This window comes from Rhinoderma darwinii, chromosome 1, assembly GCF_050947455.1.
Source record: "Rhinoderma darwinii isolate aRhiDar2 chromosome 1, aRhiDar2.hap1, whole genome shotgun sequence".
In the NCBI taxonomy this organism is placed as follows: Eukaryota; Metazoa; Chordata; class Amphibia; order Anura; family Rhinodermatidae; genus Rhinoderma; species Rhinoderma darwinii.
In genome coordinates this window covers 205322787-205345138 of record NC_134687.1, presented here as the reverse complement: position 1 = coordinate 205345138, position 22352 = coordinate 205322787, and the positions used below count along the sequence as shown (strand labels likewise).

Here is a 22352-nt window from a genome sequence, read left to right as displayed (position 1 = left end):
TTTGTAAGTCGCAAAATTAGGCCTCAATTTCGCATGGTACTCTTTCACTCCTGAGCCTGGTCGAATGTCCAGGAAAAAGATTAGGGCCACATGTAGGGTGTTTCTAGAACCGTGAAAAACAGCATAATATTTAGAGAGCTATCTTGTTATTGTGGCACAAGCTGGGCACCACATATCGGCATATCTATGGAAACATTCCCATTTTACTCTGCAACATCGAGTGCATACTGATTTCTAGAAAACACCTGCATGGTTAACATGCTCACTACACCCCTAGATGAATACCTTGAGGGGTGTAGTTTCCAAAATTAGGTCACATCTGGGTGGTTTCCACTGTTTTGGTCCCACAGGGGCTTTGCAAATGCGACATAGCACCCAGAAATCAATCCAGCAAAATCTGCACCCCAAAAGCCAAATGGCGCTCCTTCCCTTCTAATCCCTATCGTATACCCAAACAGCAGTTTGTGACCACATATGGGGTATTGCCGTACTCGGGAGAAATTCCTTTAGAAATGTTGGGGAACTTTTTCTCCTTATATTGGTTAAAAAAATTTGCACTAAACTACATCTTTTTGGAAATATATGCAATTTTTATTTTCACTGCCCAATTCTAATAAAATCGATGAAACACCTCAAAATGCTCACTACACCCCTAGATGAATTAGTCAAGGGCTATAATTTCAGAAATGGAGTCACTTTTGGGTAGTTTCCACTGTACAGGTACCTTAGGGGCTTTGCAAATGCAACATGGTGCCAAGAAACCAATCCAGCAAAATCTGTACTCCAAAAGCCAAATGGCACGCCTTCTCTTCTGAGCCCTGCCGTGTGACCAAACAGCAGTTTATGACCACATATGAGGTATTGCCGTACTCCAGAGAAGTTGCTTTACAAATGTTACAAATGTTTTATTCTTTATTCCTTGTGAACATTGAATTTTTTTGGCTAAAACGACATCTTATTGGAAAAAATTAACATTTTTAATTTTCACGTCAAAATTCTAATAAAATCTATGAAACACCTGTGGGGTCAAAATGCCCACTACACCCCTAGATTAATTCCTTGTGGGGTGTAGTTTCCAAAAAGGAGTCCTTTTTTGGCTGTTTCTTTTGATTTGGCAGCACAAGACCTCTTCAAACCTGACATGGTGCCTAATAATATTCCAATAAAAAGAAGGCCCCAAAATCCTCTAGGTGCTCCTTTGCTTCTGAGGCCGGTGTTTCAGTCCATTAGCGCACTAGGACCACATGTGGGATATTTCTAAAAACTGCAGAATCTGGGCAATAAATATTGAGTTGCGTTTGTCTGGTAAAACCTTCTGTTACAGAAATTTTTATATATGAATTTCTGCAAAAAAAATAAAATTTGTCAATTTCACCTGTGCTTTGCTTTAATTCTTGTGAAACCCCTAAGGCCCCATTCACACGAGCGTGAATCACGTCCATGTGCTGTGCGTTGAAACAACGCACAGCACACGGACCCATTGATTTCAATGGGGCCATTTACGCATGCATGATTATTCACGCAGCGAGAGTCTGCTGCGTGAATCTCACTGCATGTCCTATATTGGTGCATTATCACGCACCTAAGCGACCATTGAAGTCAATGGGTGTGTGAAAACCACGCACTGCATACGGTTGCGTGTGCGGTGCGTGATTAGCGCATAAGTTCATTTGAAAATATAAAAAAAAATAAAAGATGTGCTTTGCGAGTGCGTGACTAACGCATGCCCCTCGAAAAGCAAACTGATGCATAACGCAGCACACTTGGCACAAATTTTACCACGAACTTAAAGTACAGTGTGTTACGAAAAAACTGTCTGAGAATCGCTTGGATAGGTAAAAGCATTCCAAAGTTCTTACTACATAAAGTGACACATGTCAGATTTGAAAAATAAGGCTCTGTCAGGAAGTTTAAAAGTGGCTGCAGCGGGAAGGGGTTAAGGGGTTAATGGAACATTGCGAATACTGTTATATCTAGTTCAGGGTCAAAGGGGTGGTGTATGACAACTAAAACAGGACACCCTGTGTTATGCACCACCCTCTTAGGCCCTGCACTTGGCATAAGATATGTATCAGTTTTTCCTGGAGAGTTTCTTTACAGGGAAATATGTCTGTAAACAACACAGTGTACAGAGGGAGAGTTATAAAAAACTAGTGCAGAGAAAAAGTAAAGGAGTTGCCAAGGACAACAAATCAAACCGCGTATGTAATATTCCTATGTGTCAAAAATGAGCGTTGTAACTTGGTTGGTAGCTACGGGCAAGTACTCTACTTTTTTTTCTAGTTTTTCTGAATCCCTAAACTGTCACCTAGTGGTAGAGATATTTCACTTAGTTGCAGCAACACAGTGGTAGTGAGGTTTGACCCAGTTGGAAAGCTGGCAGGCAGGATGTTGGGAGTTATAGTCCTCTATCTCGGTCTGGTCACGGTGAGAGGGCCTGCCTCCACTATACCTCCCACACTTCTAGGGCTGGCACACTGATGAGGGGGTTGCACCTAGATGATGGTGGTAGATGTTTCTCTGGGCATACCCAGTGTAAATGTCTCCTGGCTGGTGGACGGTGGGGTGCCCTTGATGGTGTAATGCAAATCATAGGCAGGAGACTGTAGTAAAGTTGAACAGATTACTCACAGCTCCTTTACTAGCAAGTTTCAGAAAACTTCCAAGATGGAGGCACACAGTTCTATAAAACAGTTTTTCAACAATGGGCTGTCTGTGCTGAAGCAAGGTTTCCCAAATCTCAATTTCAATCTCAAGTTCAGCAATTCTGTTCCTCTGATTCAATTCTCCAAATGACACTTTCTGTCCTATGCAGTTCCCAATGGCGGGATGCACATATATCTAATTTTTTTGCAATTCCTAACTGCGAGACGAGGATCTTCCACACAAAAGCAGCATGTAAGTTGACTCTGATAACTTGCCGCAGCATGATATCACACAACTAAAGCCATTGAAAAGCCATTGAAAAAGCCAACTTAAAGTTTCCTGTGACTGTGTATTTAATGCGTTAAAAGTCAAGATAAAGATGCTAACACGCGTCTGTTCTAGTTAAAATAAGGCAGCCTGGTCCCCGGCCCAGCCTGCCTCTGCAATTATGGCTTCCCTGACATTACATGGCGGGCAGAGTTTTACATCACAGGGGTGGGGTTTGCTGGGACATGTCTGAATAATTTGCCGGGATCGTCTCTTTAAATTCGGGACAGTCCTGGCAAATTCGGAAAGGTTGTCAACTATGGCGCTATTGCCATTCATAATATCAGGCAACAGTACCCACGCAACAAAAGCAAATAGCACCAAAGTCAATATATAAATGCTATAAAGTATTGTCATATAGTGAGGATATATTATTGCTGCAAATTTAGGTCCCAATATCTAATATATACTAGTGATCGACAGTACTAAAATAATTCCATATGCCTACTGTATGTGCATGATATAGAAATATATGAAATTAAGTGTTCATATATTATGTCTTTTTTGCCCATAAAAGTTTCAATAAGTGCATGCCATCTGCCCTCTTCAGGGTATCTGTGAGATCAAAAGACTTGTCTGAAAAAATAAATCCATTGTAGAAGCAATAAAGAATACAAATGGGGGCCTATTCAGACGAGCATTGTTCACATCTGTGTGCTGTCCCAGTGTAGAACGTACATCACATGGACTAAACACCAACACATTAAAGTCAATGGGCTAATTCACATGTCCAAGTTTCCGCACGGACTATTGGTCCGTGCAGAGAGAATCGCAGCATGCACTACTATGTTCTGATTCTTGCACTACACTTGTCCATTCAAGTCAATGGGTTTATGAAAAAAAAATCAGATAAATGCCATTCAAGGGGGGTCTGTTTTTCACCAGATGGGTTGCTAGGAAATTTTTTGACAGACGTGAAATACTGATGATCACGGATGCTACACGGACATTAAAAACTGACACACGTAACACACTCTGACAGAATAATGATTGGACTCTGATGTAAAGTAGTCAGTTTCGTAGATGTAACACAGATGAGTTTTACAATGCTCGTTTGAATACAGCCAGAATCTGTGTACGAAGAACCCAGAGGAACCCAGCACAAGAAATAGAGACAGGGCCAGCCTTAGACAGATAGATGGCGCCCCGTGCGAAATTATCTTTCGGCACCCCATCCCCATTATGAAAAAAAATGCCCCATAAAAAAGTATAATGTCCCCCACAGTATAATGCCCTATATATTGCCCCCACACAGTATAATGCCCCTTTAGTGCCCCCATACAGTATAATAATAATAATATTTAATAATATATCATAACCACTTCAAGGACACAGTATTTTGTCCTCTAATTGTGCCCACAGTATTATGCCCCCTGTAGTACCCCTATACAGTATAATATCCGCTTAGTGGCCCCCACACAGTATAATGCCCCCTTCCCTGGCTGCCACACACAACACCCCCCCTTTGTAGATAGTGCCCCCTGTAGATACAGCCTCCCTGTAGACAGTGACATAATCCCCCACCTTCTCCTTGTAGATCGTGCCCTACAGTCCCCACCTCCCCCTTGTAGATAGTGCCCCAAACCCAAAATTTTTTTACTCACCTAGGCCCCGTTCCCATGACTAATTGAGCTGCTCCACGACAGGATCCTTGCGTAGGCCGGCGTGACAGCCTAGTACAGAGTTTTCCAACCTTTTCAGACTAGAGGCACCACTGGAAAAATAAAATTTCCTCAGGGCACTCCTACCAAAAATTGTTTTGTGAAAGACAGAAAACTGCTAAAATCAAGCACTGCACTCCTAGGGTATGTTCACACAGCGTTTTTTGTAAGGCAGGAATTTTGAAGCAGATTTTGAATTGAAAGCGTTGTTTGACCATTTTATTTTGCAGGTTTTTTTAAGCCGTTGAAGCTAATGCTAAAAACGCTGGCAAAAAAGGACCAAACAAGCGCCGCAAGTATTTTTTGCCTCCTATTAATTTAAATTGGAGGTCAAAGGTGGAAACCACTTGAAGACCATCAGTCCCCCACCAACAGTAAAATGACCGTCAGCCCCCCACTCACAGTAAAATGACATTCAGCCCAGCACTCACAGTAAAATGATCATCAGCCTGCCACTCACAGATTCCCCCTGTAGATAGTGCCACACAGCCCCTTGTAGGTAATGCCACACAGCCCCTTGTAGGTAGTGCCACACAGCCCCCTTGTAGATAGTGCCACACAGCCTCCTTGTAGATAGTGCCACACAGCCTCCTTGTAGATAGTGCCACACAGCCCCCTTGTAGATAGTACCACACAGCCCCCTTGTTGATAGTGCCACACAGCCCCCTGTAGATAGTGCAACACAGCCCCCTGTAGGTAGTGCCACACAGCCCCCTGTAGGTAGTGCCACACAGCCCCCTGTAGGTAGTGCCACACTGCCCCCTGGTAGTTAGTGCCACACAGCCCCTGGTAGGTAGTGCCACACAGCCCCTGGTAGGTAGTTCCACACCGCCCCCTGGTAGGTAGTTCCACACCGCCCCCTGGTAGGTAGTGCCACACAGTCCCTGGTAGGTAGTGCCACACAGCCCCCTGGTAGGTAGTGCCACACAGCCCCCTTGCAGGTAGTGCCACACAGCCCAAAGCCCCCTTGTAGATAGCACCCCTTTCCTGTTTATAGCGCCATGGTAGCTCCCTGAAGGAGCGGAATTCCCCAATGGCCAGGGATTCCGCTCCTGGAGCTCCCCGCTTGATGTCTCTGTCCATATATGGACCGTGACATCAGGGGCAACTCCTGAAGTGGAATCCCTGTCCACTGCGTTGCCGACGCTGTGACCGGGGATTCCACTGCAGGAGAAGCCCCTGTCGTCTGTGTCCACATGGACAGTGATGACACTGGATTCTCCTGGAGTGGAATCCCCGATCACAGCATCTGGGATTTCACTCCAGGAGAAGCCCTTGACGTCACTGGACAGTGACGTCAAGGGCTTCTCCTGGAGTGGAATCCCCGGTCACAGAGTCGGCAACGCTGTGGACGGGGATCCCGCTTCAGGAGTTGCCCCTGATGTCACTGTCCATATATGGACAGAGACATCAAACTGAGCGCTCCAGTAGCGGAATCCCCAGCCACACGGGGATTCCGCTCCTTCAGGGAGCTACTGTGGCACTATTAGATAGCAGAGTAGGGAGATACCTACTAGCAGCTGCAGCGTCTGCTAGCGGCGCCGCCACCCATGGGAGGGGCCCGGGCGCTTCTGAAACAAGCAGGGGAAGGGAGCCAGTGCACCGCCCCCTTCCACCTACTGGAGTGATGAGCCCTGTGCAATGGCCCAGGTCACACACAACTAAGGCCGGCCCTGTATAGAGAAGACCAAATCAGAACTTTCCCAGCAGACAGCAATGTTTATAAAGTAGTCATTTATATTAGTAGGAATTATATTAAATATTAAGTATTGTTAATATTCATCCCTCAGAAAATCCATACATAGAAGGGAATACTGGCAAGATTACCGGGGGGGGGGGGGGGGCAGATTTACCACTGAGTCATCGTCTAGAATGTGTAGTAAAATGTGCCAAATCTTAAATTTTTAGTGCATTTAGTTTTAGATCAATTGAAGAACAAATTTTTGCGCCACACTAAACACATTTAAAAAGTGTTAAGAAAAGAGGGCATGGCTTAGTGGGAAATGTAGTGGATTAAAATTGCGCCAATGTGCACCAATGACAACTAAGCCAACCGAGAAGTGGAATAAGGATAAGAAAAGTGTCTACCTTGTCTAGCAAGATGCTCCAAATTTATCATACTGCGTGCGCCACTGTGATAAATTCGGTGCATTTTTTCAGACTTCCTGGTCTAAGGTTTGTGCTGTTTAAATCTCAGACAGTTTAGTAGTTCTGCCCCAGTGCCTTAAGAATAAGAATTTTCTTTCACTTGCTTTTTAGGCTAAAATCTGCCAGTAAGCTGACTACAGCTAGATAAGCAGTATTTGCCAGCTCCCTTCCCCACACTGGATTCAGTTGGATGTCACACAAAATATGTCCCAGCAAAGCTTCATCTGGTATAAGAATAATTTGATGTTTGACCATGTGATCTAGTAAAAATGCAAAGTTAAGATTAATTTGTTTCATGCCGAAAAATTTTCGAGCCATATTATAATTGGTATTGATCAACATCATCAATATAAAGTGAGGTTATGAGTAAAGTTGTGCTTTAAATCTATAAATCTATGTGCTTTAGTACTACCTGGAAAACCTAGAACACAAGGGCACAGATTTTTTTTAAAAAAAGGTCTACAGTAATATGAGATATAATAACTTGATTGTCTCTTGTTTTTTGAACATTATATTCTATATTTTGTTATTTTACCTTCCTATCATTCTCCTGTAATTTCACTATGTTACAATTTATTTGCTGCAATTATTTCTCTACAGGTGTTTAGCAGACATGGGATAAAAAACGTTAATTAAATCTTCTTGATTAGTGATCTACAAAGAACTTTATAGACTATTTAATATACTGAGATTATAAAATATGCCTGATTTTCAGTCTTTGGAGTATGTGATTGTAATTAATATGCTCCTTATGAATCACTGAGGGTTCTGCATATCATGCATCTATTTATTTGATTTACAATGTGTTTTCTTAATTAAATAATAGAAGGAAGAATGTTTTTATTATTATATGGAGAAGTGTGCATAAAGCTGATTAACTCCTCTGGCATATCCGCTGCTTAGTCTGTGTTCACATTGTTCCATTATAGGAGCCGAACAACAAAAATACCGGAAGCACCGCATTTGTTGCATGACGGAAGCCAATGGTGCCCGATGAATCCCATTGACTTTAATGTGTTCCGTTGGGGTTCCGTCATGAGTTCCGTCTTTTTGCCAGACAAAATAGCGCTTCATGATGCGCTATTTTGTCCATCAAAAATTAAAGAATCTGCCATGGAGGCCCCTACAGAACGGGGGCCCTTTGCTGGTTGGTATTGTTCTCATTTTCTCCACAAGTACTGTAATGTTAGAAAACAAAGTACTCCCATTGTGGGTAGTTAGGTGACTGGGGTGTCAAGCAGCATATGAAATCGGCTTCATTTTTATCTTTATGGTGAACCCCGTCTCCTATTTACTCCACTGATTAGGTTACCATATATTCTCTTGAGAGAATTTAATTAACCCCTTCCCAACATTTGATGTAGCTATATATCATGGCCAGGAAGGGGGAGTATGGAGCGAGCTCACGGGCTGAGACTGCTCCCTACCCAGAGGGTAAAAGCTGTATGTTACAGTTGGCATCTAACTATAACGGCCGGCATCATAGATAGTTATGAACCTGGCCGTTTAACCACTTAGATGCATGCGGTTAATAGTGACCCCGGCATTTGAGCCGTTAGTTAGTTGAGGGTGCCCCTTCCATCATCTCTTTGAGCCCCCCTGCGATGCAGTAGTGGGGAGCCCATGATTGTCATGTCAGCCTGGGGGACTAATGAAGGCCTGCCATCTTTGTCCTTCTATTAAGGCCTGGTATAGGCAGGGCTGCATAGGAGAGCTATAAAAGTGCAATACACTGCAATTCATAAGGATTGCAGTTTATTGTACGAATCACATGTTCAAAGAGGTATTCCCAGAATCAAAAATAATAATATAATATATATTAATAATTATATATAGTTGTCTGACTGCTGGGGGCCCCACCGTGAGTCCCCTACTGATTGCAAGATCGCGAACACAATCAGTGGTGGTGCTAGCGGTCAAAAAATAATTAGCTTTCATGTCGATAGATGATCATTTTTTATTCTGGTCCAACTCCAATAATTTCCTTAGTAAAAAAAAAAAACATTCAAAATAACTTGAAACAAGTTTTTACTAAAATAGGAAAACAAAATCTTAAAATTGAAAAAAAAATTCCTTGCCGCATCCGTAAAAGTATGAACTATTACAATATATCATTATTCTGCACGTTGAGCGCCGTAAAAAAACAACCCAAAAAAAAACCTGTAATTACACACCTCACTTCCCTCAAAAAAATCATTTAAAAAGTTATGAAATAGTTGTATGTACCACAAAATGGTACCAGTAAAAACTAAAGCTTTTCTGGCAATTAAAAAATGCTCACATACAGTGAAGGAAATAAGTATTTGATCCCTTGCTGATTTTGTAAGTTTGCCCACTGTCAAAGTCATGAACAGTCTAGAATTTTTAGGCTAGGTTAATTTTACCAGTGAGAGATAGATTATATTAAAAAAAAACTGAAAATCACATAGTCAAAATTATATATATTTATTTGCATTTTGCACAGAGAAATAAGTATTTGATCCCCTACCAACCATTAAGAGTTCAGCCTCCTCCAGACCAGTTACACGCTCCAAATCAACTTGGTGCCTGCATTAAAGACAGCTGTCTTAAATGGTCACCTGTATAAAAGACTCCTGTCCACAGACTCAATTAATCAGTCTGACTCTAACCTCTACAACATGGGCAAGACCAAAGAGTTTTCTAAGGATGTCAGGGACAATATCATAGACCTACACAAGGCTGGAATGGGCTACAAAACCATAAGGGTATGTGCACACACACTAATTACGTCCGTAATTGACGGACGTGTTTCGGCCGCAAGTCCCGGACCGAACACCGTGCAGGGAGCCGGGCTCCTAGCATCATAGTGATGTACGATGCTAGGAGTCCCTGCCTCTCTGCAGGACAACTGTCCCGTACTGAAAACATGATTACACTACGGGACAGTTGTCCTGCAGTGAGGCAGGGACTCCTAGCATCGTACATAAGTATGATGCTAGGAGCCCGGCTCCCTGCACTGTGTTCGGTCCGGGACTTGCGGCCGAAATACGTCTGTCAATTACGGACGTAATTAGTGTGTGTGCACATACCCTAAGTAAGACGCTGGGTGAGAAGGAGACAACTGTTGGTGCAATAGTAAGAAAATTAAAGACATACAAAATGACTGTCAATGGACATCGATCTGGGGCTCCATGCAAAATCTCACCTCGTGGGGTATCCTTGATCCTGAGGAAGGTGAGAGCTCAGCCGAAAACTACACGGGGGGAACTTGTTAATGAGCTCAAGGCAGCTGGGACCACAGTCACCAAGAAAACCATTGGTAACACATTATGCCGTAATGGATTAAAATCCTGCAGTGCCCACAAGGTCCCCCTGCTCAAGAATGCACATGTACAGGCCCGTCTGAAGTTTGGAAATGAACATCTGGATGATTCTGAGAGTGATTGGGAGAAGGTGCTGTGATCAGATGAGACTAAAATTGAGCTCTTTGGCATTAACTCAACTCGCCGTGTTTGGAGGAAGAGAAATGCTGCCTATGACCCAAAGAACACCGTCCCCACTGTCAAGCATGGAGGTGGAAACATTATGTTTTGGGGGTGTTTCTCTGCTAAGGGCACAGGACTACTTCACCGCATCAATGGGAGAATGGATGGAGCCATGTACCGTCAAATCCTGAGTGACAACCTCCTTCCCTCCACCAGGACATTAAAAATGGCTCGTGGCTGGGTCTTCCAGCATGACAATGTCCCGAAACATACAGCCAAGGCAACAAAGGAGTGGCTCAAAAAGAAGCACATTAAGGTCATGGAGTGGCCTAGCCAGTCTCCAGACCTTAATCCCATCGAAAACTTATGGAGGGAGCTGAAGATCCGAGTTGCCAAGCGACAGCCTCGAAATCTTAATGATTTACAGATGATCTGCAAAGAGCAGTGGGCCAAAATTCCATCTAACATGTGTGCAAACCTCATCATCAACTACAAAAAACGTCTGACTGCTCTGCTTGCCAACAAGGCTTTTGCCACCAAGTATTAAGTCTTGTTTGCCAAAGAGATCAAATACTTATTTCTCTGTGCAAAATGCAAATAAATATATATAATTTTGACAATGTTATTTTCTGTTTTTTTTTTAAATATAATCTATCTCTCACTGGTAAAATTACCCCAGCTGTAACGACGGGGGTAGGGAAACGAACAAGTGAGCCCTAATCTACCCGCCACTCTGTCCCTGCCTACATGCAACGACCCGCCCTAGGCGACGGGGTACAACTGAGCAGCGGTTCCTACGCTCAGTAAGTGCACGAGACAAACATACAAGGGAATACAAAGCAAAGGGAAACGGGCAGTTGCCCACGGCAACACCGTGAGCAACCAGAGTGGTGAACGAGCCAAGTCAAACCAGGAGAGCACGAGGTACCAAACGCAGAGCAGGAGAGTAGTCAGTAAGCCAGGGTCAGTATGGAGCAGGATCAAATAGTTAGGAGCTGTAGCTGGGCCAGGAAACCACACGAGAAGAATCACAAGCAAAGGAGGAACAGGAAAGGCAGGTATAAATAGACAGAGGGCGGGAGCTAGCTCCGTCTGGCCAGGCTGCGATAGGCTCTCCCACTCCTAAGCCCGCCATCCTGAGTGGTGGAAGATGGAGTCAGTCTCAGAGACGTAGATTCAGGTGCAGACTGATTACCTATGGGAGTTAACCTCGAAGCTGTGCCTGGCAGATCCTTTACAGTACCCCACCTTTTATGAGGGGCCACCGGACCCTTTCTAAGTGGACCTGGTTTACTGGGGAAACGAAGGTGGAACTTCCTGACCAATACCCCAGCGTGAACATCCCGGGCGGGTACCCAAGTCCTCTCCTCAGGCCCGTATCCTCTCCAATGGACCAGGTACTGGAGGGAGCCTTGGACCATCTTGCTGTCCACAATCTTGGCCACCTCGAATTCCACCCCCTCAGGGGTGAGAACGGGAACAGGAGGTTTCCTCGAGGGAGCCAAGGACGGGGAGCAGCGTTTAAGGAGGGAGGCATGAAACATGTCATGTATACGAAAAGATGGGGGTAACTCCAGCCGGAAGGAGACAGGATTGAGGACTTCAATGACCTTATACGGCCCAATAAACCGGGGAGCAAACTTCTTGGACGGGACCTTAAGTCGCAAGTTCCTAGACGATAACCACACCAGATCCCCGACCATAGACAAGGGGTTAGCAGAACGTTTTGTATCAGCCTGAGTTTTTTGTACGCTCTGGGACGCCTCTAGGTTCTTCTGAACCTGGGCCCAGACTGTGCACAGTTCCCGATGAACGACCTCTACCTCGGGATTGTTGGAACTACCAGGTGAAACGGAGGAGAACCGTGGATTAAACCCAAAATTACAGAAAAAGGGGGAGACCCCTGACAAGTTACTGACCCGGTTATTAAGGGAAAATTCGGCGAGGGGAATGAATGAGACCCAATCATATTGACAGTCAGAGATAAAACACCTTAAATATTGTTCTAGAGATTGATTAGTCCTCTCAGTTTGGCCATTGGTTTCAGGATGGAAGGCAGAGGAGAAGGACAGATCAATCTCCAACTTTTTACAGAAGGCTCCCCAAAACAAAGAAACAAATTGAACCCCTCTGTCCGAAACAATATTGACAGGGACCCCATGGAGACACAGGATGTGTTTGACAAACAAGGTAGCTAACGTCTTGGGGTTGGGTAGTTTCTTGAGGGGCACAAAGTGCCACATCTTACTGAAGCGGTCAACTACCACCCAGACCACCGACTTGCCTTGGGATGGAGGCAAATCGGTGATAAAATCCATGGAGATATGTGTCCAAGGCCTCTGGGGAATGGGCAACAAACGTAGTAAGCCCGCTGGTCGGGACCTGGGAGTCTTGGACCTAGCACAAACCTCTCAAGTGGCGACGTAGGCCTTAACGTCTTTAGGCAACCCAGGCCACCAATAGTTTCTGGCAATGAGGTGTTTGGTACCCAGGATGCCTGGATGACCAGATCGTGTGGAGTCATGATTTTCCCTAAGTACCCTTAGCAGGTATTGCAGGGGCACAAACAGCTTGTCCTCATGAATGTTCCCGGGAGCTGAACCTTGATCAGCCGCAATTTCAGAGACTAAATCAGAATCAATAGAAGAAATGATTATACCGGGAGGCAAAATACAAGCAGGATCTTCCTCCGAAGGAGGGCTGGCCATGAAGCTACGCGACAGTGCATCGGCCTTAATATTTTTAGACCCAGCCCTATAGGTAACCAAAAAGTTAAATCTGGTAAAAAATAGCGCCCATCGAGCTTGTCTCGGGTTTAGCCTCCGAGCAGATTCTAGGAAAACCAGATTCTTGTGGTTGGTAAGGACCGTTACCTGGTGCCTAGCCCCCTCCAGGAAGTGGCGCCACTCTTCAAATGCCCATTTAATGGCTAAGAGTTCGCGGTTGCCAATATCATAGTTACTCTCAGTGGGCGAAAACTTCCTGGAGAAGTAGGCACAGGGGCGGAGATGGGTGAGGGACCTGGTACCCTGGGACAAGACAGCCCCCACTCCCACCTCGGATGCGTCAACTTCCACGATAAATGGCTCCATTTGGTTGGGCTGGACCAGCACCGGGGCCGAGATAAAGCACTTCTTAAGGACCTCAAAAGCCTGGACAGCCTCAGGAGGCCAGTGGAGGAGATCAGCACCTTTGCAAGTGAGGTCCGTAAGAGGCTTAGCGATGACCGAGAAGTTAACAATAAATCTCCTGTAATAATTAGCGAACCCCAAAAAACACTGTAACGCCTTCAGGGAAGCAGGTTGGACCCATTCTGCCACAGCCTGAACCTTGGCGGGGTCCATGCGGAATTCATGACGAGTGAGGATTTGACCCAAAAATGGTATCTCCTGTACCCCAAACACACATTTTTCGGTTTTTGCAAACAGTTTGTTTTCCCGAAGGACCTGGAGCACCTTCCTGACATGCTCAATGTGGGAGGACCAGTCCTTGGAAAACACCAGTATGTCATCAAGGTACACTACAAGAAATATCCCCAGGTAATCTCTCAAAATCTCATTTATGAAATTCTGGAAGACCGCCGGAGCATTACACAACCCAAAGGGCATGACGAGGTATTCGAAATGACCTTCGGGCGTGTTAAACGCAGTCTTCCACTCATCCCGCTCTTTGATGTGGATAAGGTTATACGCCCCCCGTAGATCAAACTTAGAGAACCATTGGGCCCCCTGAACCTGATTAAAGAGATCAGGAATCAAAGGAAGGGGATACTGGTTCCTTACAGTGACCTTATTCAGGTTACGGTAGTCAATGCATGGCCTAAGAGCACCATCCTTCTTCCCTACGAAGAAGAAGCCAGCACCTACCGGAGAAGTAGAGGGGCAAATGTAACCCTTGGCCAGGCATTCCTGGATATACTCTCTTATGGCTTCACGTTCGGGACAAGAAAGATGAAATATCCTACCCTTAGGAAGCTTAGCTCCTGGTACCAATTCGATAGTGCAATCCTATTCTCTATGAGGAGGTAACACTTCGGAGGCCTCCTTAGAGAAAACATCAGCGAAGTCCTGAACAAACTCAGGTAGCGTGTTCACCTCCTCAGGGGGAGAAATAGAATTAACAGAAAAACATGACGTCAAACATTCATTACCCCATTTGGTAAGCTCCCCAGTATTCCAGTCAAACGTGGGATTATGCAACTGCAACCAGGGAAGGCCTAAAACCAAATCGTACGATAATCCCTGCATCAACAGTACAGAGCACTGCTCCAAATGCATGGAGCCAACAAGGAGTTCAAAAACAGGGGTATGCTGTGTAAAATAACTATTAGCAAGAGGAGTGGAGTCGATACCCACTACCGGGACAGGTTTAGGCAAATCAATTAAAGGCATAGCTAGAGACATAGCAAATTCCACAGACATGATATTAGCAGAAGACCCTGAATCCACGAAGGCACTGCCGGTAGCAGACCTACCACCAAAAGAGACCTGAAAGGGAAGCAAGATTTTATTACGTTTCATAGTTACGGGAAATACCTGTGCACCCAAGTGACCTCCCCAATGATCTCTTAGGCGCGGATGTTTTCCGGCTGCTTATTCTTACACCTAGGACAGGTGTTCACTTGGTGCTTGTCATCCCCACAATAGAAGCAGAGACCATTCTACCTGCGGAACTCTCTATGTTGTCGGGGGGACACGGAGGCCCCGAGTTGCATAGGTACCTCCGAGTCTTCCGTGGAAGAGCGAAGCAATGGGACCTCGGGAGGCATCATGGGGGAGTCAGAGGGGAAAACACAAAAACGTTCAAGTTGTCGTTCCCTGAGACGTCGGTCAAGTCATACCGCTAAAGCCATAACCTGGTCTAGGGAGTCAGAAGAGGGATAGCTAACTAGCAGGTCTTTCAGGGCGTTCGACAGACCCAACCTAAACTGGCACCTTAAGGCCGGGTCATTCCACTGAGAAGCTACGCACCACTTCCTAAAGTCAGAACAATACTCCTCAACAGGTCTCTTACCCTGACGTAAGGTCACCAGCTGAGTGAGGCTTCAAGCTAAAGTAGAGCCTACAACTCTCCAGGAAGGAGAGAAAAGTCCTCCGGTCCCCTGAGAACCGGTCAGGCAACTTGAGGTGGGGTTCAAGAGGTGAGGTGAGGGGCACTACCATGGTAGCGTCAGGCTGGTTGACCCTCTGAGCCAGGGCCTGGACCTGTAGGGAGAGACCCTGCATTTGCTGGGCCAGGGTCTCAAGGGGGTCCATAGTAGTGTCAAGGACCAGGGTAGACTAGGTATACTGGCTTGTGATTATGTAATGATGGGGGTAGGGAAACGGACAAGTGAGCCCTAATCTACCCGCCACTCTGTCCCTGCCTACTTGCAACGACCCGCCCTAGGCGACGGGGTACAACTGGGCGGCGGTCCCTACGCTCAGTAAGTGCACGAGACAAACAGACAAGGGTACACAAAGCTAAGGGAAATGGGGCTGTTGCCCACGGCAACACCGTGAGCAACAAGAGTGGTGAACGAGCCGAGTCAAACCAGGAGTGTACGAGGTACCAAACGGAGAGCAGGAGAGTAGTCAGTAAGCCAGGGTCAGTATGGAGCAGGATCAAATAGTCAGAAGCTGTAGCTGGGCCAGGAAACCACACGAGAAGAATCACAAGCAAAGGAGGAACAGGAAAGGCAGGATATAAATAGACAGAGGGCGGGAGCTAGCTCCGTCTGGCCAGGCTGCGATAGGCTCTCCCACTCCTAAGCCTGCCATCCTGAGTGGTGGAAGATGGAGTCAGTCTCAGAGACATAGACTCAGGTGCAGACTGATTACCTATGGGCGTATACACAGAAGTTGTGCCTGGCAGATCCTTTACAGTGATATATTAGTATAAGAGGGATTATCTCATAATGAATATTAATTAGTAGATATTTTAATTAGAAGATACACACATGAAATACAAAAGAATCACAATGTAGGGGCATGCTGTTCTTAAATCAATATTTTTTTTACAGTGTGACCGATGATGCAGTTAAAAGAACACTGCAGGCAAAACTAATACACTGCATTATTTTCAGTACATAGCCTAAGGTGGCTATTCATCATACAGAGGTCCTTCTTTGGATATTTTTCAAATCTCTGTGTCATGTACCTGCCCCTTGCCTTGATTGCAGGTGATAGGAATGAGCCTCCCCGTGTATGTGTATGATGTCTCTTATATGAGGGAGGAGTGCCCTTCAGTCTGTCCGATGAAAGTGTGAGCCAGCCAGCCATCAATCGCCACTCTGACCTGCCATACGCAAGAGACTGTGCCTCTCATTCTGAGAAGTGTTCATTTGCCTGCTGTGGCCGGATGTGTCGATAACGCCAGCTTAGTAAAGGTTTTGTTGCTACGAGCTCCAGGTCTCCATTCCATGTCTTTTACTACAAACCTGCAAGGGCCGTAGACTATCTTGACTATAGACTATCACCTATCTAGAAGACTATTTCTTAATGATATTTGGTCATCTTAAAGAGGTTTCACTGGCTTGTTAGAAAGACATAAGAGGGTAATTTTTGATGAGATATTGGAGAGCAAGGGGGCCATTTACCATTAATGCACATGGACCCTCAGCTATCTGTGTCCAGCCCTGGTTCAGCAATAACATTAAAACCACTGACAGGGAAAAGTGAATAAAATTAACCATCTTGTTACAATGAAGCCTGTCAACGGTTGGGATATAATAAAAAAAGAAAGTGAACACTCAGTTCTTGAAGTTGATGTGTTTGAAGCAAGAAAAATGGGCAAGCGTAAAGGATCTAAGTAACTTTGACAAGGGCAACATTTTGATGGCTAGACAACTGGGTCAGTGCTTCACAAAAATGGTTGGCTTTGTGGGGTGTTCCCAGTATACAGTGGTTTGTACCCACCAAAAGTGGTCCAAGGAAGGATAACAGTGCCAGGGGTGCCCAAGACTCATTAGTTTGCGTGCGGAGCGAAGGATTACCCATTTGGTCCGAAACCATGGTAGAGATACTGTAGCAGAAATTACTTCTGGCTATGATAGAAAGAAGTAAAAATACACAGTGTATTAAAGCTAGCTGTGTTTAGGGTTGCTTTGCTGTAAACGTTCATAGTGCCCATTCTGACACATGTCCCACGCAGAAAGTGCCTAAAAGGGGCACATGAGAATTAGAACTGAATCATGGAGCAATGGAAGTAGCTGGCCTGGTCTGATGAATCACATTTTCTTTTACATCATGTAGACAGGATGCACTATAAGAAAAAGGCAAACCGGCACAGGCAGTGTTATCCTTTAGGCATTCATGGGGATGTTACTTTGACACGTACTACCTACCTAAACTTTGTGTCAGACCAAGTACACCGCTTCTAGTAATGGTATTTCTTAATGGCAGTGGCCTTTATAACAGGATAATGTGCCCTGCTACACTGCAAAAATTGTTCACAAATAAAACAAGTTTGATAAATGGAGGCCCCACCTTGCAACTTATAGGACATAAAGGAGTTATGCAGGTTTGAAAAATTGATGGCTTATCCTGATTTGGGTCTGACTTAATTTAGGGGTCTGGTCTTGGGTCTGAATACATTTTGAGCCCCATCTGGCCGTATGAGGCGATGGTTATCCCCCTCAAGCTATCGATGACGTACCACCACACCTGAACGGGAGCGGACAAAACGAGAAAGCCGGGCGTTAATCGTTCTCTGCACCCTCTCGACTGCCAGCACATCCCGTGCACCCTGCCATGTAACCCGTGGAATGATCTCAGGCCAGACCAATTTCTGAGATATAACCAAGTATGCGCTATATGTCGGCCCGCATCAGGGTGATCAATTCAGCCATTCTCAAAAAAACAAAGATCTTTACCCCCAGCATGAATAACAAGAATAACTGGGGATGAAACACCTCTACTAATATCCACTGCATCCTGTAATGTATCTGACCATCTTAAATCCCAAATTTCTCGCCAACAGGGCTCGATATTCCGCAAACCAAGGCTTCCACCACCCGGTCTGCACTCAGCCCTCTGGGCTGTCCAAAATAAATATGAGTGACTCAGAAACCAGACAACAGAGTGAAAAACATTTGAAAAACAAAATCAAGTGTCACGTAGGGTTCGTGGACCCACTAGGCCGTACCGCCTTGATGGTATGGCAGCTGGCCTACAGGGTCAGAAACAGTCTATAGTTCGTATAGGGTACCTGTGGCAGCTCGGACAGTAACAAGGCAGGCTTGACTGGGACTAGGCAACGGGTAGATGTCAGGCGTGGAGTAGCAGGACAGGCGTGGAATACAGCACAGCATGACTACAGCACAGCACGCCACTTGACCAGGATAGCACGGGATACAGGATACAGGAAACACTGGGAACTGGGAAACACTGGGAGACCATTTGCATAGACAAACTAGGATATGACAAACAACGCTCAGGCATCAAAGCAAGGGGCTTGGCCCCTCTTATAGTCCAGGGGACTCATGGGCTAATTAAACATTAAAGTCCGGTGTGCGTGCTGCCCCTTTAAGAGCGGCACGAGCGTGCGCGCGCACCCTACGGGACCCAGCTGAAGTGAGTGGAAGTGAGGACTGGGGCAGCAGACCCATGGCTGCGGCCGTCAGGTGGAGAGTGAACCTGACGGTCCGCAGCCATGGACATGACATCAAGTTAGTATATCCGGGCATATATACCCAACATATCATGAAGATTTCCAACGCCCAATATGCTGAATCTCCTCATTGGGAAGGCCCACTCTGGCCGCCTCAGTCGCTGCTCCTATACGGAAGGAATGTGTGCCAAAATCAGATGGCTGCTGACCAGACACCAATAAGCAACGTTTAAAAATAGTTTGACATTGTAAACGAGTTAAAGGCGATCCATCAGCGTGGGACTAAAAACGGTTTCCACTCTGACGAAGGGCTAACAATTCAGAAACAGAACGGACAGGGCACACGGGTCCATAAACCCCTTTCACGCGGATCCAGACACCCTGACCAAAACAGTGAGTTTTTGAGCGGCGAAATGTAATTTGCAGAACACCATTAGACAAAAGGACGTCTTCAAACAGCAAACCCTCCCGGGCGAAATTTAGATGGGGGGAATAGTTCGCCAATTCGTAACGCTTTCTACATTCAGTTCTAATGGATCCCTTTTTCCAACTCCGTACGGACTGCCTAAGGAAAAAAATGCTTAGTAATATCCAACCAACCACGTAATTTAAAATGGAAGCCAACACCGGCGAGACGCCTTTGTGCAAGCGCTACTGAAACACCCTTATCTTTTAATTGCAGTAAATAATAAACAGTAACGTTTAACCCTTCATTGTCAGTAGTGGTGGGGCCTAGACTGTCGTTCAATAGCCGCCATTCCATCCATGCCTTACCGTGACTGTTCCAAGTGGCAGGGGCCACTGAAGAATGGATTGAGGACATCATTCTGTCATCACCAAGTCCCACAGGAACAGGGGGCAAGGCAGGCCCTCCACAACCGCTCCGGGCAATAGGTTGCGGAACTCCTGCCAACGAAAACGTGAGAGGGCATCAGCAATGACGTTATCAACACAAGGCACATGATGGGAACGAAACGATATGTTGTACTGCAGGCAGCGAAACACAAAGTGGCGTAAAAGTGCTAAAACTGGTAAGGAAGAAGACGATAGTCTGTTAATACAATAAACAACGCTAAGGTTATCTGTCCAGAAACATACCCGACGATTCTTCAAAACATGTCCCCATAACTCAACAGCCACTATGATGGGAAAAAGCTCAAGCAAGGTTAGGTTACTACATAGCCCTAGCTTGTGCCATGAGTCTGACCAAAGTTCTGCACACCATTCTGTATCCAATATTGCCCCAAAACCCACAGAACCCGAGGCATCTGTAAATAATGATATTTCCTTGTTGGGATTTTCTGCCGCTTGGCAGCATTTGTTTCTATTGTATAGCCTGAGAAAATCTTGCCAGACTTCTAAGTCTGCCTTTAGGGCTTTTGTGAGGGGAATGCAGTGTTCTAGTTTAGATACGTCACAAGTAGGAAAAAACACTACTCATTGGCATAACCCGACAGGCGAATACCAGAAGACCCAAAAGAGATTGCATCTGCTTAAGGGTATGTGCACATGACCTATTTTCAGATGAAATTCAGGCGTTTCACTCCTGAATAGGCGGCTCAATTACGTCTGCAAACATCTGCCCATTGCTTGCAATGGGTTTTACAATGTTCTGTTCAGACGAGGTGTAATTTTATGCGTCGCTGTCAAAAGACGGCGCGTAAAAATACACCCACGTCAAAGAAGTGCAGAACAATTCTTGGGACGTTTTTGGAGCCGTTATTCATTGACCATTACATCCATAATGGACGCCGCGAAAAACGCGGGTACTTGCAAAAACTTCTGAAATTCAGGAGCTGTTTTCGCCTGAAAACAGCTCCGTAATTTCAGACGTATTTTGCGTTTGCGTTGCGTTTGAAAATACCCTAAGGGTGACTTTCTTCAAGGAACAGAAAGAATCAATGATGCCGAGAAGTCTTACCAGCTTGTCGGTAGGCAAGCGAAACACTATGCCCGCCGAGTCCATTTTGATACCCAGGAAGGATAATTTAGTAACAGGACCTTCAGTTTTTTCTGAAGATAGGGGAACTCCCAATTTGTTCATCAAAAAGATAAATGTAGAAAGTAAAAATTTACACTGATTGCCGCCATCAATTGGGCCACAAACAGGAAGTCATCGAGGCAATGTATGATAGAACGCTGTCCTGTCAAAAGACACATATGATATGGGAGCATCTTCCTTTGAAATTCCGTCATTAACTGAAAAGCCCTTTGGGAACGATAAGTGGTGAATAAGCCTGAATTTTCCCAACTCCTTTTTGGGAACCCCCCATAGAGGAGATAATTTCAAATTAGAAAAAGGGGGGTCCCGATAAGGACCTTACATCCTACCCAAACAAACCTCCTTTGACATGTTTTCACTCAACACATAGGGATTGTCCCTAGCAGACTTCAAATTATGTTTAAGAACTAGTGAACTTGAAAAATAAAAGGGGATAAAAAAGCCATATGAGAAACCAAAACAGAGTTGCGCGGCATTAATTCTATTAGGATACAGGTCTAGCCACGGGGACATCCCGTCTACGCTCACTGGCGTCTTCCCGTCAGCCGCACCAGGGGTCTTGCCAGCGGGTTTTGCTGGTGGAGAACAACGCACTGCTGAGTCCGGCCCACCACATGCGGGGCATTCATGTTTGTATTTACACAAACCAAAGAATTTGCAATGGCCCTCATTAAAGATCCAACAGGCGCCTGGTCTACGCACGGCCGCTGGTCCCGCTGATTGAAAGGGCAAGCTTTTTTGAGCCATCATCAAGCTTAACCATACATCAGTGGCTTTAACGCCCCATCCGATGTCTGTTTGCAGTGCTAGACGCCTACAGAATTCCTCATCGTTAACCACAGAAAAAAAGTGGGACATATAATAAGATTAAAAACACAAAAAATGGCCATACTCACAAATTGGGCAGGTATAATCCCAACAGGATGCAGCCCGGTCAAAAATGCTGCTGAAGGAAAGTGCTCAGGTGTGTTAAATAATAATAGCCACTCCCACTAGCCTTGAGGGGAGTGGCGTGTGGTGCATGGGATATGTAGTAAAAAATAAATGAATTGTGTATAATGAATTCCTCATCGTATTTCCACCAAGCGCTACCACTATGGGACCTATAGGCATTGTAAACTGTGTCCATATAACTAAAAAGGTCAGAGCATGATTCAGGCTGCTTCTGACCCATCACGCATCCCAAGACTGAAAAGTCTTGAAGCCAGTTATTCATAGTACATGCTACGTGGGGATGTCTATCAGCAGGTTTATCTGAATAAAAACGTCTCTCCCTGTCAACCGTATATTGGTCAACTGAATTCAATGACCAAATGTCTATGTCTTGACTAATCCAAATTTTATTACGTACTTCATCATTTAAATGGACTTATACCACAAAAGAAAGGTTCTTTATGTATACCCGCTCGTGTTTCAGCGGTAGAAGTGTCAACTCCCACAGCACTAACTGGTGCAGCGGGAGCAGAGGGAGGCTCCAACTGCATTAAGAAGGCCTTAAGGGCCGGGACTAGATTTTTATTATTCACCGAACCC

At 45.3% G+C, this 22352-nt stretch overlaps 1 protein-coding gene and 1 long non-coding RNA gene across 3 annotated transcripts in view; both read left to right on the top strand.

Annotated features, from left to right (window-relative positions):
• LOC142739449 (uncharacterized) overlaps positions 1 to 7137 on the top strand; it is a 39992-nt gene extending 32855 nt beyond the window's left edge. Inside the window, exon 3 of the long non-coding RNA XR_012880608.1 lies at positions 6894 to 7137. This is a non-coding gene — a long non-coding RNA (uncharacterized LOC142739449). The remainder of the gene's footprint in view (positions 1 to 6893) is intronic.
• The window catches only part of ARHGAP24 (Rho GTPase activating protein 24), a 923793-nt gene that overhangs the window by 247776 nt on the left and 653665 nt on the right, over positions 1 to 22352 (top strand). The gene's annotated exons all lie outside the window — the stretch shown is intronic.